At 41.1% G+C, this 17,049-nt stretch overlaps 1 long non-coding RNA gene across 1 annotated transcript; it reads right to left on the bottom strand.

Moving 5' to 3' along the window:
* Positions 1–1,343: 1,343 nt before the first annotated feature.
* On the bottom strand, positions 1,344–15,114 carry LOC135313346 (uncharacterized). The gene is made up of 5 exons (XR_010372975.1): positions 14,904–15,114; positions 14,360–14,517; positions 3,781–4,055; positions 2,189–2,314; positions 1,344–1,590 (listed from the first exon to the last, which is right to left on the bottom strand). It is a non-coding gene; the product is annotated as an uncharacterized LOC135313346 (long non-coding RNA).
* Between the last annotated feature and the right edge of the window lie 1,935 nt (positions 15,115–17,049).

Below are 17,049 nucleotides of genomic sequence, written 5' to 3'. Positions count from 1 at the left end.
GCTGGAAAGTAGTTACTCCAGTGCTCTATGTTGCCGATGTCTTACTGCAAAGCCTTGGTCAAGCTACTCGATTTTTCTATGACTCATTTACTTCACTTGTAAAACGGGCCATGGTAAAACTGTACTCTGCAGAATAAAACATGAAAAATGGCTTCTATTTACCTCTTGTGTGCTTGGGAACCAGACTGATACTCTTATTAACCCTGCTCAGCTAAGTGTGTGTGCAGAGTCGAGAGCGTACTGAATTCTATTTCTCCTCCTTCAGCCCTGCCTCCCCACTGTGAATGTGCCCCTAATTACAGTTAACTATAATTAGTACCAATTAACTAAAATTCTTAGCGGTTGTATTCCTGCAAACCCATTGATGAAAGGGGCTCTCGGCAGTGAACAGGAAAGGAAGCGGTTGGGATTTGTGTGGGCACTGGAAGCTGGGGGTGTGTGGAAAGATGCAGGACTGGCGGGTGCTCCCTTGGCGAGGGGTTGCGGGAATGTGCTCAGTGTCTCAGCAGGGAAATAGGAGAGAGGAAATGGATACGGCACCGTCAGAGACCAGGGAACACAAAATGCAGGTAGGAACTGTGAGGGAGGCTGTGGGAAGAGGACAGGATGGATAGGTTTGATGGGGAGCTGCCTGCAAGGTGCTGTGGTCCTGAGTCAGCCTTCTGAGTGACCACAGAAAAGAGCACAGGGCTTCCTGTGGGAAAGTTAAGGTAAAACTCTGAGGGAATGTACATGGAACGGCTTTTGCGTTTTCTGCTAGAATGTGTAAATCATCCTGAAGCAATGTTAAAATAATAAAAGATTGGATGACACTACCTTCTCTTCAACTTTATATATACCTTTAATAAGGATATTTTAGCAGACTTGTGTACTTACAATACTTTCAACTAACTTATGCAGTGGCAACGGTGTTTCCTGAACCACGTAATGCACCCACACTCATGAAATCCACATCTTGATGGTTTTGCTATCCGGAAGGCTAAAGCAAAATGCCAATAGTTTGTTCCTGAGTTTTTCCTCTCCGTTTCTTTTTACGGAGTTCAGGAATGGCAAGTAGGTTATACTTCTCTTTCCTGTTTCAGTCTGAGACTCTCTCTGCACAGCTGGAGGACCCATCTCTTCTCAGGCTGTGACCAAGCACCATCAAAATGGGGAAAATTTCAGAGAATGGGAATGGGCAGTTAAGCAGTTTGTCTCTTCTTTAACTTACTTGTGATATAGCATGCCTCCCTGGTTTTATCAGTGTTGTCCTCATTTCTGCTTTTTCTCTCTTAATTTTCTTCTATGCTTGCCTATGTCTCTTTTGATACCAGGGCAAAAAAACCTAGTGTTGATATAGTTGTTCTAGGCATCAGCCATCTCCACTAGAAGGTGACACCACCACGCGTTCTTAGGACCAGCATCCTGTGAGCGATTTGGACGTTGTGTGAAACAACATCAGCTTCCTTGTGATGTCTGAATTCTGGATATGGGAGGTATCAAGGGATGTGGCTGCAGCCTTTTGGTGGGGAAGAGAGATGACAGCATTGGGATGTTCTCCAGTCCTTAGGATGATCTGCCTCATTGTCAGGTCACCGCAGAGAAATCTTCCTGTTGTACGGATGCAGAATAACTGAGAACTCATTTACTGACCCCATGCTCGTTGCATGGATGGTATTATCAAACAATACTATTTATGTGTGGGTAGTTTGATAACACTATGCCTTTTATTCAACATACATGTACTTTTTTTTTAATCTTCTGTTAAATCAAAATGAGAAAGGATAATGATAGGCTAAGGAAAGAAAAGATTTCCATTCATGTGTGATGACCCATACTTCCTACCTCATTTGTAAGCACCTTGCCCTCCCAGTTTAACCTACAGCTGTTTTGGAGCTCACAGACAGCGGCGCGGGGTAGACGTTGAGCTGTGCGATGGGACTGGTGCTGGGTTAAACCAAGAGCTGGTTAAATGCCAATTCCAAGAAATGGTGTACAAAAATGTCCATGTAAGAGGCTTTTGCCCAAGCACTGTCTACTTTCATTGGCAAAAGGGGAAAAAAAAATAGGGCAACATACTCTGTTATATTAATCCCTCGACCATTAGGCCTCTTAGTGCTCTCAGGGTGCTGACGCTAAGTCCCGCAGTGGCAGGGGGATAGCGCAGAGAGCAAGGAACCACAGAAAATGTGATGGAAAGGTCGTTTACCCCAGAAGTGCCTCATGCCACTCTTCGCTTGGGCCGCAACATCCCTGGTGGTGCCCGTGATGTGATGTGGTACCTGGGTGCATGTTTGGCATGTTACTGGACAGGGATCCCTTATGTCAGGTTCCACTGAAAATGAATGTTATCATTATGAATAATGTAACAATAATGATAATAACAATAAAATACTAGAGTACTCTGGAGCTCTAGATATGGATCAGAACAATATTGTGCTAGGCACAGCAATGCCCCTTCCATCACCGCTGGAGAGTGAGATGAATAAAGTCACAAAACCATGGGAATAGAGTGAGAAAATAAAGGATTGGATCTCTCTACTTTTTATTTGGATTTACAAATACATTTGGAAAAGGTTGTCAGGGTGGAATCTGGCAAAGTGCAGTTGACAACCTCTGGAAAAAAGTGGATTTTGAGGAGAACCATATAGAGCAAGAACCCTGTCCCTTAGACGGCTCACTTCCACTGACCTGGGTGGCCTTTTGATCTGGCCGTGGCAAAGCAGAAGGTTTGCAACTGATGATGACAACCGAGAGGACTTGGGACGACAGCAGCAAAGAAACACAAATGGGTGGTTAATTGTGTGACCCACAGGGAGCACTGGAAGACATTAATGGGTATAAAGAGGCCATATTTCTATAAATGACCATTAGTCTTCTGCAAATGTTCCTTGAAATGTAAAAGAATGATTTTCTCTCTCCAATTAATCATCCTGGAAATCCTCCTTCGTGTAATCTTGAAAACACGGGAGAGGACTTAGTATCAGCAAATGTTGCCAGATGTACAAAATGGCAGAGTAATCTATTGTATAAAATGATTTTGGGTGGCAGAAACTGGATAGTAAGCCAAGAACACTGCACCAACATTTGAGCTTTTCTGCGAGAGGTGTTGCCAGCCTCAGGAGGGAGCACTGGATAATTTATAGTTTAACATTTTCTTTTTATGTGAATAGCATTTTTTCTCATTTATAGTTAATTAGGTTAAGCATGCATGGGGAGCGAGGGAGGAAAGACTTTCAGAGAGAATCTAAACGATTAGTAATTTGAATGAAGTAAAAGAACCTGCTAAAAGATGTAGCTCTGGAATTAAATATGTTGATATAACAAGTGTAAGTATCAGATAGGAATTTTAAAGGTTCTTACATTAATTATAGCAGCAGCATAAAAAGAGGTAGAGCGTATTTACAGATTTGGCACATGGATTCTTTTCAGAAGTAGCTGCTGTTTCATTTTACTAGAGGAAGAGAAGCTATTTGTCCCACCATTTCACAGCTTTATATCTTTTGCACACATTTCTTGTCTCGGGGGTTTTGGCTCACATACAGGATCAGTTAAGGTGAACTACAAAGCAGGATGAACATTGACATAACCACTCAGTTTCTTCAAATCTTTTTTCCTGTATAAAATCCTCTTGACACTTCCTGGTTGGCTGAACATTTTTTTGGCAGATCCTGTGTGTCCATCTATACACAGGGAGTGCAGAAGTTTCACTAAGGCCCATCTAAAAATGCTGCACCATATCTAGACTGGGGCAAACTTCTATGCAGACACTCAGAACGGCATTCTGGGCATTACAATTACCTGGTCTGCAGTCAGATTCCTGGTATGCAGACTTGTCAAATCCAGTATGTTGATGGTGAGGATCACGCAGTGCGCTGTCATCTCCCATCTCCCACCATGAGGGCGGTACGTCTTGCCTTTGCAGCACTGCACCACGGGCTCTTTCTCGACCTGATGTCCCATGTGCCTGACACAACCGGCTGGTTCCCCCCACGTGACCGGTTCTTCGCTCCCTGCCTCCGCTGGATGATCCAGCTCATGGCTGTCATGGCCAGAGCTATCACGTTCTAGGATATCTGTCATGAGCAAGGCAGAATTTTACAAGGAAGACATTTATGAAAAATTAGTTGAAATGCATTTCTAGCTGGAGTGCCTTCCACTGTGTAATTTTTGAAAATGCTCAGAAGAGTTTTTAACTGACTTTCAGTTTCCTTTGCAGATCACCCTTAAGTGTTGGGTAGAGTTTTTAAATGTAAGCATATAAGATCAAATTTAAGCACTTGTATCTGAGGCGTCTGATGTACAAGTTTTCCCAGGTGAAGAGCGTGCAGTACTTCCAAAAATCAAGCAGGACTTTGAGTTAGGTACTAAATATGGATTTAACAGTTTATCCCCTGACACCCAAACAATTCAAGAAGTGAATGATTTATGATTTCAAGAAGTAAATTATTTTTAATACTGAAAAACGCTGCCATTTTTATTGCACATGAGCAGTTCCACATGGAGAGTTATTCAAAGTAGTTTAATGTTTGTGTTGTGCCTGTAAAAGCCAGTTTCTTCTTCTAGACAGGGGTCTTTAAAATAGCCTAAAGGAATTGAATGCTGAGCCCCAGTGAAAGTCAGGGAGATAAAAGCACCTAATTCCCTTACACCTTTTAGAAAACCCTAGTGTTTATTGGCTTATCCCAGTTGTAAGTCAAGCCCAAATGCTGCACCAGTTGTGCCACAGCGGCAGAGTCTGCAATCCTCTCTATTAGGTGACTGGAAGGAAGATGCACCCTGGGTTGTTTGGATTTACGCTGGCTGAATGCTTTTGTGTTTTTAAAAAGAAGAAAATAGAGTATGCACAGATTGTGCATGGCTGCTCTGTGTGTGGGATGCGGTCAAGGGATGCCTGACTCTGGCCAGAAGTAGAGCGAAGCTCAGTGGACCACAAAGCCCAGGCCAGGGGATTCAGATGCAGACCCAGCCAGGAACAAATAAGCACAGCCCTGAACTGCACTGCCCTGCACTACGCTGCGCTGACACAACAACGTTTTAGAAGCAATTTTGGGTTCTTCCAACATGACACGTGTGATTCAATGAGTTTAAATGCCTTTCCTTAGGTCATGCAGGGAAGCAGTAGCAGACACGGTAGAAGAACAGAGGCACCTGACTCAGAGCCCAGTTACCTCCTGAACCACAGGCCTTCTGTCACAAGCCAAAGGGAATGCTTTCACACACGCAAGGAGAAACATCAGAGAAAACAAGAGTTCATCCAAGCTCACAGTGAGCCTGGATAAACAGGTTTTGGTCGAGCAGCCAAAGCTGAAGATCAGAGCCCAGAAGTGTGAGTTCCGTTCCTGGCTAACTGCATCTGTGCCTGTGGTGACTCCTGGAAAGTCCTTCACTTCCACATCAGCCTGCAAAGCTGGCACAGAAATGACTTATGGAGTGATTGTGAGAATTAGCTAATCAACACTATGCCAAAGCTCTGCCAGAGAGCTGCTCTACCCTCAGTGGAAGAGACCGCGATGTGTGCTCTGTCCAGGGTAGGATTTAATTGCTCATCTGTTGCTGCTGTGATCATTGGAAGGTATTTTGATCCACCCTCTAGCCCGTGTACTTGTCCCAGGTGCAGCAGGAGGTGAGTTTAGGCATTTTTGGCATCATCCAGCTCCCACAGAGGAGCTCAAAGAAGGAGCTGTGCTGAAGCAGCAAGGGAGATGATTGCTGCCTGCAGAGCAGCACCGGATCTGGAAGGGCAGCATGAGCTCTACCATACCTAATTGCTGCGTCTCCAAAGCGTGTCCACAGCTCTCCATGAAATGACTCCAGCACAGCTAGAAAGCAAACAGGGCTTGTCTCTCTGCCCACATGTTGGCTCCCACACATGGCAGGAAGGGCCACAGCAGAAGGATCCAGGTGAGGAACCACAAGACTATTAATTTCCTAAGATCCCTTCTGTTTAGGGAGTCAGGCCAGTCCACAGGGGGACAGCTCTGGGGTTAGGTGGGTCGACCGTGTGCAGCTGATGCTTTATTTGTCCCAGAAGCATCAAATGTCTTCTCTCTTCATCTGAGAGAAGAAGGAAGGGAGGCAGCCGCAATATTTTGTCACTGGTTAAAACTGCAGTATCCAAGAAGAGGGATCAAGAAAGGATAAGAAGGTCTGATGTGACTTCTCTTCCTTTCAAGATCTGGATCACACCATTGGAAGGTGAAACAGTCCTTGGACTGGTTGGTTATTCCATCTTTGGGAAGGACTCTTTCCCTTGCACCTGGGCTGTAGCCCTTCTCCACTCCTATACCTGACCATCAGGGCAGTGGGAGGTGCTGGGGTGCAGTAACATACTGCTCGGAGAACTGCATAGCTCTGCACAGCTTTTGCTATTTCCTCATGGTATCAATCCTGGAGCCTGTGCCAGTGGCTGTTCCAAGGCTTGGCTCATCGTAATGTTCCCTTGAGAAATAACAATTTCACTGGAAGAAGTTGCCAGTATGTTAAAAATGTAAGAAGGACAGCATTTTTCATGCAAACACTTGCTGTCAATATGGATAATGAGCTATCTGCTGCTGGTTTCCTTCTTCTTGGGGTGGGAGGCAAAGAAGGAGAACTGGACTTCATGCTGAATGGACGGTAGTGAGAAGCCGGTACTATTCAGTCATTTGCGAGCAGCTTGCAGATATCGGGAGTAAAGGTTCGTTACATCTCTAATTTTTTTCTTCCTTTGGGCAGGTGGCCTAACAGCCCAACAGCTGATCCTACTTTTTAAATTTAATTTTAATTGAATGCACTGCTAGAGATGCCTTAAATTGACTCTTTTTGTTTGAATTTCCTAAGGGAGTTTGCCCCAAGACCTCTATCCTAGTGATAACTTATTCTGGCCAATGGAGCCAGTGTGTATTTATTGTATATCTCTCTGTCCCTTCTCTGGGTTCTGCTACCATGAACGCTGCAGTTGCTGATGACTAGAAAATTACTCAAGTGTGAACTGTTTCACTGTCTGTCACCTTCCTCATTAGGCTGGTGAGAAAATGTATCCACGACTCTGTCACACACAGCCCTCATTAGGTTAGCAGCACATAGAGATCATTGCCTTTTTTAAAGATGGCTGTAGGAAAATGGCTGGGTAGTTTGATGCTCCTCAGTAATAATTGGAAGTAGCAAACCTAGGGCTCACTGCACTCTCCTCTGAAATAATTGCATTGTTTGCAGAGCCTGATCAATGGAATGAAGTGTTACTGCTGGGGAAGTCAGATGGCAGTGCATAATCCCACTTCTTATTTCTTCCTCTGAGTGGAGGGGGCAGAAGATGCTTGAGGTACGACTAATTCATTGTGCAAAAGAGATTTAGGACAAGAACGCTATCTGGTTTTGGCATCTGCTTCTCCTTGTGTCTGTTAAACTGGAGGAAATCTATCAAAGGTGGTGTATTTTCTTTCAGCTATTACTCTAACTGATAGCAATGAGGGCTACCAGTGTGTTCCTAATTCCTACCTCGAGCAGTTAGCCAAAGTAGCTAATCAATATAGACCTGTTTTAGCCTTTCCCAGAAGGCTGGATTTAGACACTATCACTGCCAGACGTCCATGCTGAGTTTCTGCTAGAAAAGATGTGCTAAATGACTGCGTGCCTCCTCTCTAACGAGTGCTACTTTCTTTTTAGTTCACTACTTTTCCTAAGCAAAGGGTGCAACTGCCTTCCACATTGGCATTTCCCCTGAAATTGGTCCATTAAATCCTATATGCTCTAGAAAGACAGGTAGCTATTTTCATGCCTGGATTTCTTTATTAGAAGAAAGAAATTTAAAAAAAAAAAAGCAATAGTAGCTACTGTTGAGCTGCAACATACTCCAACCACGAGAGCAGCTACATAATCCTACCTGCTGTAGGGCCAAAGTGTTGAATGGGACGGTTGTATTGGTGGGAGCTGCTGCTTGCTTTGCTGGAAAGGGTGCTTCTGCAAATTGCAGTACCGCCTAGCCTGCTGTGGCTGTTACATGCTTGCTTTGGTGCAGTCCACTGGTGCACCAGGTTGGTGTGGAGACATAGTCTAGCTCACCTACTTACTAGATGTTCTTGGCATTAGTAGGTGAAGGTTTTCATGCCATACCACATAAAAAATTGCTCAGAAAAGACACTTTACATGAGGAACTTCTTTTATGCTTTCATTATAATGTATTTTTACTGCTGATTGCTTCTGTGCCGTGATGCCAAAGGCCTGAAAGGCAGTATACACAAAAACCTTTGCACTCATTGAATCTTGATAGAAATGTGTAGGGCAATGTCTGGCGGTTACATCAGACCTGCAGTGCTGATGATCCATCTCTGTTCTGCCATGTACATGTTCATTCATTAGCACTGGCATAGAGGATCAGTGATGTACTGTAGTTGGTTAGGTTCATAGCAGATATGTATCCCCTAAGGAAAAGATGATGAAAAGAACTTATGGCCTTTTTGCTTATTTAAAGTTGATATCCAACTCCAAGTTAAATTGGATATCAAGTACTTGACTTGCTTTGCACATATTCTCTTCAATTCCATATACATACGATTCTTCTCATTATCTGCATTTGCAAATTCAAAGGCAATTAGCTCTGAAATAGCTAGAAATGTTGAGAAAGAAATGTTTGAATTTTTATTTCCCATAAAGTTCATATTTTCTTTTTTGTTTAAGTGGGACTTTAATTTCTGTTGAAGAACAGAAGACAAAGGCTAAAAAAAAAAGACCCTCATGGGACTGGAGGCTGAAAAGGACCATTATTATGAAACAATATTTACTTCATAGCCTGGTGACTCAAATATTTTTCTGAGAGGCTGAGTCTATACTGGCAGGTAGAAAGCAGCCCCTGATCTGTCATCTAGGTGTCGAGACTGCCAGTGCTGGGATGGCTGGGCTCTGGTGTTTTGGTTCTTCTTTTCCCCTGGGCAGCTGAGGCCCAGGCTGTGTGCAATTTCTAGAGGGCAGGCTGGTTTGTCCGCTCAGTACCAGCCCGCAATGTCACTACAATGCACTGACAAACCTGCACCACACCATCTGTGTGTCCAGCCCGTCTCTGCGGTGAGCTGGCATGCAGCTGGCTCTATAGTCAGTAGTAGGAGCTCAAATTTTCATCCAAGCCAAGCTTTGGAGCTACCTGTACAGGAGCACTTGTGGCAGGTGTTGAGTGGATATCAAGGAACATGTGAGCTCTGGAAAAGGCTCAAACTCTCATTTAAAACATAATCCTGGTATAGCCTATGTGAAATTAGCCATTCCACTTCCAAAGGATTAGGTGTTGTCATACTAAGAATTAGCAGACTGAGAAGGGTTGGCTCTCTTAAAATCCAGTCACCGAGCAGCCATAGGGTAGGAGCCAATTTCTTGGATTTTGTTCCTTTATGTCAGAATCACAGCACTTTGGTCAACAGGAAGGCTTTGAGTTGTGACTGCAGTGCCTGGTTAGGAGGGGAGCTCTGGGAACCTCTCTCCAGCTCTCTTGGCCATTGGAGTATTCTGAAGACCAGGCTGTACCCCTGATGCAGTAAATGGAGCAGTATTTAACATGGCTCGTCCCAGCTTACCAGTGTGAATAACAGCTTCACGGTCTGTGTTAACTTAATAATTGCCTTCAGTTTTATATTAGCAATTAGGTTTTCTTTCCACACGTAACTAGGCTTCAGACACACCAACTTTTCAGGAAACTAATTCATTTACAGCAATATTACTTAGTTCATTCAGCTTGCTGGTTGTGCCTTATTAGTGCCTAGGTACAAGACTGGGTTTTTGTCTTCATTCTGACAGGTATTCTTGGAGTCTCAGTGAGCAATTAGTATGAAAAAGCTCTCCTTGGGAGACAGAATTAATACCAAAAAACCCCATGCCCAAAACTGTAATTCTTCAACATGTCTGGGATTTTGCATATTTTTTAGTCATTAAAGGATACATTATTAACTGACAATCTTCCCAAAAATACATATCAGCTACTTAAAAAAAATATAGACTAATAGCTTTTTTTTTAAAGGTTTCACAAGTTAATTTTAGTAATTGTAATTTAAAGTAAAAGTATAATGTCACATTCCAAGAGATCAAACAGTGACCTGTTTAACAGATGATGCTTCAAGAGTTCTTGGGTTTTGTTTGTTGTTTGGGTTGTGGGTTTTTTTGTAGAACAACATTTTCATAAAGACGTACCATTTCTCAGAGCATAATTATCACAGGACTTTCCATTTGGACTTTCAAAAGGCTGTTGGCAGCATCAGTTTCTTCTTTTTATTAGAGCTGGTGGGAGCCAAAACTAGACTATTGGTTTTGTAATATGTGTGAACTATGCCGTACCTTCTGCAGTAGGAAAAATAAGTAAGCAACAGCAATGCATGAAGACATTATATGTAACATGGCCCAAACTAGTATCTCACTACTGTGTATACAACCTGCTTTATAGAACAGTATCTTAACCAGGCTAAGGGCTTAATTATTATTGATTAGTTCTGCCCACTGTTCCAATATCAGTCATTATTGAAATAATCTCCATATCCCTCATTAAACATGCATCTGTTTCCATGGGAATGCATTTTTAAATAAGAAGTGCTATGTGAATATTATGGGTTTCACTGGTTGTTCAGGCACTTGGTACTGTGGTCGCCCAATCTGTCATAGTTAATCAACTCTCATCTCTTAACACTGGCTGCAGTTATCAATGAGTTGAGGATTAATATTCTGGGCGAAGCAGATGATAAATCATTTGTATATAATTAGTGTACAGCAAGGTTACAGCTGACATGAATTTTTATCTTAATTATGAGAGAAATTTGTTCCATTAATTTAATTTAGTTTGCATGAGTGGCTAGACACCTAACAAAGTTAATCTTACACCTGTCATTACAACATTAAGGAGAGTCTCATTTTCAAGCTGTAGACACAGATACTCTAGCATATAAGGATAATGTTGCTTGTTCTGATGTGAAGATAGATGATCGTAGACAGAAGATATAGAGCCTACTTTTTTTAAAGTCTTCCCAAAGGATTTATGTGAGAATACTACAGAGATTCAAATCCAGTTGCCACTGTACTGAATAGACTAATTTTCCTTCAATCTTCCTTCTGTACTTCCTCAGGAAAGAAGCTGCGGTACTTATAAACAAAGGGAAAGATTTTTTTTCCTTCTTTTATAGATATGTGTTTTTATTACTTTGACTATACACATACAGTTAACATGTGGCAACGCCATACCGCTTGTATGACATGATATCTGCATTAATGGCAATGGGTGAGGAAATATGCGCTGCCTGCAAGCCAGCCTTCATATTTATGTGAAAAAGAATTATTCATAACTTCATCTACTACACAAATGGCAATTATGCAGGCATTTCTGAGGTTTCAGCACACTGACTAAACCTAAATTCTGTGTTAATTATCCAGGCAATTATCAAGTCTGATAAATCGTACATGATTGATAGATAAGGTGGGGCTGTTTGGGTAACAGGATATGGTGTTAGTTATTTTGCTGATAATTAACCAAGCACCTAAATGAAAGAAGACTATTTGTGGCATCTCTTATAAAAATGTTTATCTTTATGGATTTGTTGATTATAGTTATTTTATTCTGGTAGGATGACTTCAGAAAAAGAAAAGCCAATACCCGAGTTTTTTTACAGCTAATGAGATGAGACTGAATACAGTGCAGACAGAAATATAACTGGAAATTGCATTCTGCACTAGCTCAAGTCCAAATACATATTTGTAACACAAGCCACAGTCTCCTTCACATTTGCAGCACAAAAATAACCTTCGAACAGAAACATTAATTGAACAGTAACTCAGATTAATGTTTTGTAATATTAGTTCACAATTATTACTCTCAGCTAGGGTCAAGAAGTATATAGTTGGATATTCACAAAGAAATGACTGATTTAAAAACAAAGAGCTCTAATGGAATTCAATAGTGCTTTTCAGTCATTCCAGTTGGCATCTCTATTACCTGAAATGATTCACAGTCCATTATGGGAGCTTCCATGCTAATAGAATGTCTATCTTCTGTAATACAGACACATCAGGGCACTAACTGAGAATCTGTCACAATGAATTTCATCTAGATTTCACTTCATCTCTTCATGGACTGTAAATTTGCTCTTGTACAATGCCTAAATTTACTGTGGGTAATTGAGAGAGATCTAATAGATGCAGCACACAGTGAAAAGCAGTTTTCCAAAGATCTATTGGAAATTGAGCAGACTTGGTTCAGTTCGGAAAAGATTATGATGTGCTGAACACCAGTCTCTGCTAATTAAATGGTTTTGGTGAGCTCTAAAAATACGTTGAATGGATTACTGTGAATAGAAAAGTGAAAACAGCATCCTGGTTCAAATGTTTCTCATGCAGCTAGAAAGGCAATGAAAAAGCCTTTGAAATTTAAGAAACCCCCCCAAAAGGTAGGCAAATGAGTGAAAGTAAGCTTCATTATCCCTGGTAAGACTTATGGATCATATCAAGTAGACCTATGATATTTTTATCTGCCTGGTGTTTACATAGTGCAAAGTGGGATATTATCCAGTTAATCTGACTTCCTGTAGTTCTTTAGAAAATCCTCCTTAAATAGTGCCGGCAACTCCATTTTATTTTTGCAACTGAGATTATTCATCCTAACTGAAAATGTGGCTGGTAAGTTCTATGCATGGACTGTTGATAAAAAATTAAAGTAACGTTTAATTCATGGCTCATTTTTTTTTCCCAGCTGAATACTTACTGCTCTCCTCATGAAATAGAAACGCTGAGCATTTTCAACCGTTTCTTTCTTTCCTTTTCTTTTTTTTTTAATTTTACTTGTTCCCATTGAAAGCTAAACAAAATTATTGGTATCCTTACTGATCACAGACTTTAGTATTTGTTAGCCAATTACAATTGTGATATATTCTATAGCTTTTTTCCTAAGCCACAAACAGAATAATAGCATCACGCTCCACTGCAAGTGAAGTGATCTCAGCCTTTACATTAGGAGAAAATCAGAATGGTATGACTGCAGTTCATTACTGAAATAGGTAACTGATGAACTGAAAAGACAAAGGGCATTGTTAAATGAAATGTCATTATTAGAGCTGCTCATGTTTAACAAATGTACTGTAAGTTAATTCAGTGGTGTTTTCTCCAAAGTTCTCTGTAGGATGTTCACCATTCATGCTTATGTGCTTTACATGTTCAACGTATTTTTATTTTCTTTGTGGAAACAATGCTAACTAAACCTGAAATAAACACCGGTCAAACTGTTGCAAAAAACGTTACATCAACTTTTGTCCGAGGTTTACCTCCAGAGCTGTTGCTCACCCAGTAATCTCTGAAAGACAAGCCTTTTCAAATGTTTTAAAATGTTTTAAAATGTTTATTTCTATCATATTTGAATAAATACTTTGTTTTCCTTGAAGAAAAATGGAAGGAAAATTCCGAGTTTCATGGGAGAAAGATTTAGCCTTTAGGCTCCAATTCAGCAATCTATGACTATGCAACAAAGCACTTTGGCACGTGTTTAATGTCAGGACCCGAAGCATCTGTTTTAATATGTTGCTGAATTGGGGCCTTAAAGCACAAGCAGAATCTTGGACCTCATATTTTAAGAGCTGTGTAAAAGTGGTGTTCTGATATTAAATAAAAAACATATCATACTTTCAGCATCTGTGGGAAACTGTTTGCATTGCCCCAGAGGTGATAAAAATAATTTATCGACCTCAGTATTTTTCACAACAAGGAAATGACCTCAGCTTTGGCAATCTGAGGTAGTTAGTGAAGCTTTTCTGCTACGTTTATGGATTTACTTGAGCTACATATTCTTTGACCTGCATTTTAGATTTATTGGCAGATACATAACTCACAGTAAATAACCTAAAAAGTAGTTGATGCTCTGTGCATTTTGTGCATGGACTGATTGACAGATTTAGAAGGGCTGCTTCTTCACAAGTGATTGAAACTTGTGCCCTTGCTTGTTATAAATATGTCTACTGGGGTGTCATGCACATTTTTTAACGAAAAATTCTAATAAAACTGGAAGATTAAAAGCATATTCAGACTATAGTACATGTAAATATGAGCTTGAAAAGAAAATATGTAGTTAGGCATGCTACGATAAGGGCAATCAAACTCTTGAGAGCAGCCCTGAAGCCCTCTCTTCTCCGAGCAGTCCCACTGGCTCAGTACCGCTCTCAGGAACTGGGCTGCAGAGCCCAACTCTGTGCTGCAGAGAGTTAATGGTCTGAAAGAGGGGGACAGGAAAGGTTCCTCTCCTTCTGCTGTCACGGTATTGACATTCAGATCAGCACTGTTAATAGCCAAGGACTTCAGCCAGGGCTTGCTAATGTCTTGAACAGGTTTTGAAATCAAGATCTGGGCCTCTTTGAGTGCTTTGCATAATCATACAGGATTGAGTAATTACCTTGGTATCTGATGGAGGGAGAGTCATGCTGGGTTTCCTCAGGTGGATCAAACACTGAGCAGTAAATAAGGGAAATCGATACTGTATTTGATGGGCAAGCATCTGACTGGAAATCACAAACTCCACAAGCATGGTTTTTTCATGATACTGCTATGAACCTAAGATATTAATAGCATTAAGTAGACATCCCTAATATCTTTTCACCCATTTTTAATTTATGCAAGGAACCTAAAAGTTGCAATCAAATCTCTATACTGGCATGTCCATCATTTGCCTGCTGGAAATTGGAAAACAAACATTCCCCTCTCCCATCCTTCCACCAGAAGTGAGACTAATGTAAAGTGTGAGGCAGGGCTGTAAAAGTTTACTCTCAGTCTCTTTGTTCTTGTGGCTTTAAACCGAGATCTTATTAACCCTTTCACGCAGCTTTTTTGAGGTAAAAAGAAATTGGCATTATAAAAGTTTCAAAGCAACCCATGGTGCTCTATCTTTGTTCTCTCAGACGCAGCACAAGATATGTAATAAAGAATAAAAGTTTACTCACTTGAAACTGAGCTTCATCCTCATCTGTTCAGATATGCATAGGTTTTAAATATGGATGTAAGAAAGAAATGGTAACAGATTCTAGCTGTTCTACTGTTTCTATGATCAAAACCATCACAAACAAAAGAAACATGACTTGGATTACAAACAGCTATGGATGAATTAATATTTTCTGCTACCTGAATGTGCCACGGCTGATCTGTGCACTGGAAATGAACCTTGCACTGTCTGAATATGCACGGAGCTCCATGAGCTCTCTGCAGCAACACCATCCGCAGGCAAAACACATTTTTCTCGATTTCTATCCATTTGTTTAACTTCACTGCCATCTGCTGTTAAGGAAGGGAACCTGTACCGCAGGCCCGGGAAATCTCTGCGAGGTGCCCGTGTATTTACCATAGCACTTCTAAATCTTACACATTTTAATGTGCTGTAAAGGACAGGAGGGAAATATTTGCCCATAACGCTTGTGTCCCATGGGACACTATGCTACCACTGCCATTGTCAGGAGTTCTTCTAATAGACCAGAAGATGCTGCATTCTTATTGCATTAAGTGTTAAAATGGCCACTTGATTAAATCAGAAGCAAGCCTGGCCCCTAGTGCAGATTGCTGCTTGATGCCATCCTGTGCATCTTTATATCCCGCCCAAGGGAGTGTTTTAAGCACATCAAGACTCCAGCAACACCAGCCTAAGCAATGGCGTCATTCTTTGTGCACATTTCCCCTTCAGCATCTTCCTCCCGCTTCTGCTCTAGAGAGAAAGCCTTCCTCACATTCATTTTCCCAGCACTACTGCCCTATGTTCCTTCAGACAGAGCCTGGAAAACCTCATCTCTTTCACCTAGCTTAAAAGAATGTAGAACAGCTTGAAAAGCAGTCAGTAATTACAGCATCCCTCATTCTCTGCAATGGAAGCACCAGCAGTTTATTAGGCAGCGAGGACCGGACCAGATGGATCATCAACTCTTCTCATTCAGCATGTCAGGTAGTTCCTTCCAGCCTAATTACTTGATGCTGGCATTTTCACCATATTTAATGAACAAAAATACACTCAGTATGGCTAATGGGTTACATCCAGAAAAAAAACCAGGGCTATATGTAAAGACTATGAATGCAAACAATAGAGATTGATTATGGAAAAGATGTTAGAAGTGGAAAATATTCTGTCACTGCTGGGTGCAGTTAGTGGTAGGAAGACTGTAAGAGCAAGGCATTTTCTGTTGCTTCCTAGGTACACTTATGCAGCTTTGACTTAATTCTTTGGCCTGATTCAATAAAAAGAAATAGAAAACTTTGACCTCAGTAGGCTTTGGCTGAGGCTATCAGTAAAACTATTGCTCAAGCTGAAGTGATATTTGAGGATTAACCTAAATATCGTTTAGATAGTTAATCTGATGGCCTTGAAAGGTAAATGATGATATTACACTGTTCTATACATTTATTACAAATATTATATTGTTACTCTGCAGTGTCAGGGATAGGCTCTTGTCAGAAGCAGGTTACTACTCTAGTATTAATTTTTTGCATGGCAACACCTACAATCTCCTTGCTTTTCTGATATTTTTTTAAACTACTAAAAGGCTTGATAATCAGTATAGCTGTAGAAAATGCAAGAAACAGTCTATCTCCCCTTATGCTTTAGCAATAAAATTGCAGTTCAGGCCTGAGCTCAGAAAATCTGTTGCTATCAAAGCTAAGTTATGAACTATATGGCAGAAAAAATGTAGCTCGATTTTCAGATACTCTGTTAAGTGCAGACCTGGCAGTTAGAAAAATCTTATTTTGCCTTATAAATGGAGTGAATTTGATACGGAAGTCAGCGAAAAGGCATCAGAATGGAACACCAGCATGCCGGTTCCCAAGTAGAAGAACATCCCTCAGGGTGATGAGATCTGTATGAAAAAGAGCTATCCAGCATTGGGTTACCTGTTAGCACTGGAGTGTGTTCTGGTGGACAGAATACGTTAACAGTCCTACTCATGTCCAGATCACCTGAAAAACCACTATATGAGACACAGAACAAAATACTCTCAAAATGAAAGAGTTAGGTAAAACACTTTAGAAAGAGATTTTTCTAGAGCTGAACAAGGTCAAAGGCCAGAGATGTGGGGTTTTTTTTCCTTTGTGTTTTATTTCTCCATAATG

This window comes from Phalacrocorax carbo, chromosome 5, assembly GCF_963921805.1.
Source record: "Phalacrocorax carbo chromosome 5, bPhaCar2.1, whole genome shotgun sequence".
Classification (NCBI taxonomy): Eukaryota; Metazoa; Chordata; class Aves; order Suliformes; family Phalacrocoracidae; genus Phalacrocorax; species Phalacrocorax carbo.
The sequence above is the reverse complement of the archived record's forward strand: the minus strand, read 5'-3'. Positions and strand labels throughout refer to the sequence as shown.